The sequence below is a fragment of the Amblyomma maculatum genome, chromosome 6 (assembly GCF_055883805.1).
Source record: "Amblyomma maculatum isolate TAMU_Amacu chromosome 6, ASM5588380v1, whole genome shotgun sequence".
Classification (NCBI taxonomy): Eukaryota; Metazoa; Arthropoda; class Arachnida; order Ixodida; family Ixodidae; genus Amblyomma; species Amblyomma maculatum.
In genome coordinates this window covers 82,649,833-82,652,332 of record NC_139349.1, presented here as the reverse complement: position 1 = coordinate 82,652,332, position 2,500 = coordinate 82,649,833, and positions in this window count along the sequence as shown.

The window sequence follows — 2,500 nt, the reverse complement described above, 5'->3', positions numbered from 1 at the left end:
CCTCTCCCTACAACACCTGTTCCGGCCTAATGTGTTCTTATGAATCGCTTATATCAACGTTGCTTTGCAATATACGAGCTAGCCTGCTCATAGAGATGCTACAGTGTCGGCGTGTACAGGGAGGGAAAACCATTTTTCGCCTCTGTATAAGATCTGTATCAGCTGCTGCAAGCGTGCCTAATCGCTCTGGGAGAATGCATGAGTTGACAGGCTAATGCATATGATTCTCAACGTGAACAAAATTGCCCTTCTCTTGTTGCTGACGGCGCCTTGCTCCTTTCACTGTCACCACTGTATAGGCTCTGCACCAATTCTACAGTTAGAATCAGTAAACTATATCTTTAAGTCTTATGCGGCCTACATATAGATTGGCAACCTGATATAAAAGTCTGTAACTAAAGAGCGCGCGCTATTAACTGAGCGACTGACGCGGATAATAATAATAATAATAATAATAATAATAATAATAATAATAATAATAATAATAATAATAATAATAATAATAATAATAATAATAATAATAATAATAATAATAATAATAATAATAATAATAATAATAATAATAATAATAATAATAATAATAATAATAATAATTGGTTGACAGGAAGGGAAAGCCGCAGTATCCGTCAATCCATAACAAAATTATTATGCGACGGGACCTAAGTACTTGCTTTCGATAAGGCTTATATTCTGTCCGATTTCTGCAGGCATACATGGCAAAATTACGTTTGAAAAGAGAATGCTCGTCCGTCCCAAACTGGCATACGCATGCGCAGTTTGGGACCCTAACCAGTCTAACCTTTCCCTCACCCTCGAATCCATCCAAAATCGTGCAGCAAGGTTCATTCATTCAGACTACTCATATCACTCGTGTTACTGATTTGAAGATAAAATCTAATCTCTTTTCCCTCCAATCAAGCCGCAAAATAGCCCGACAGTGCCTTTTTGATAAATTTTACCATTCATCACTAGGGAACTGCCATCATGCCTTGTTACCGCGTATCCCATCGACTTAATCACAATAAAGTAGTATACCCGCCATCCGCAAACACCACTGCACATCTAAATGCTTTTTTCGTCCAGACAGCAAAGGAATGGAATCGCCTTCCTGTCGACGCAGTTCATCACGCTCATCCAGCACACTTCAAAGCATTCATTGAAAGACTCGCCCATGAACTGTAACAGCCCCCCCCCCCCCCTCATGTAATACCCCATAGGGGCATTTGAGGTATAAATAAATAAATAAATAAATAAATAAATAAATAAATAAATAAATAAATAAATAAATAAATAAACAAATAAATAAATAAATAAATAAATAAATGACATTAATATTCTTTTTCATAAAAATCGCGCTAATGTAATTAAATTACATTAACAATGACTGCCCTCAAAGGCAATAACATTATGTGCAATTACCTTTGAAGAGGACTGTAATTACTCTTAAATTATTTTTTGTTTACATTCATACAAATACTACACAATCAGAACAAACGAAGTAGCAGCCTCTCCAAACGCGACCTTCACATTGTTTCGTCTTCCCGTTTAATTTCATACCAGACTACTCTTCCCTTAGTCCTCTTTCCTACAGCACGTGCCACTACAAAGATAAGAAAATGGCAACAACATTACTAAAACTGATTCGTGGTGAAACGCTCATCCCTCTCAGTGCACTCAAGATACCATCTGCGGCGAAGCAGCGCCTTGCTACTCGGAGCTTCTTCCACCGTTTGGTGTCCCAGAGGCAAGTTATTCATTGCTTCGGTGGTTCCACCAGTTTACCCAGTTTACCTGCGCAGTTTGCGCTCGGTAATGTTCGCGTCATGAATCCAGCCCTCTTACTCTCTTGCCTTGTAACTAGTATAAACAGACACCTTGTGCTCTTCAAAGACGTAGTCTATAGCCTATCTCCTAGGAAGCGCCATAGGTAAGGCGTGCTCCTGCATGCTGACTGTAGTATCAAACTCCCGTCTGTACCATCTGACCCACAGGTCCACCCTCGGTGGCTTACATCTTGGTGCTTCGAGAATGGTCGCAGCAGGCCATATGATATCAGCAATAATTGATCTAACTACACAGGGCACCGATGGTCTCAGGCGGGCTGTTTTTGATTTCAATGCACCCTGCTGGTCGCCTATACAGAAAGATAATGGTGGAATGTTGAGTTAGCTGGTCAGCACACATGATGAAAAACGCGGCTGAACAAGGAACAATACACAGAAGAGAGACATGCACACAGAGAGACAAGGACTATGCTGCACTGACAACTTCTTCTTCTTCTTCTTCTCCTTCGGTGCATGCTATTCACACTCGCGCACTTTTTCTTTCTTCTTCCAAGTACAGCTATAGCTTCTTCCTTTACTGTCCTGCCAGTAAGCTGGTCATTCCATCTCCTTCTCAATAAGGAAACGGAAGGCCTACTAACACGTTTCTCAACTGACACATTGATTGCCCAGGCTTCCAAAATCTCTCATGTCAACTTGCCTTGATTCTGTTTTAA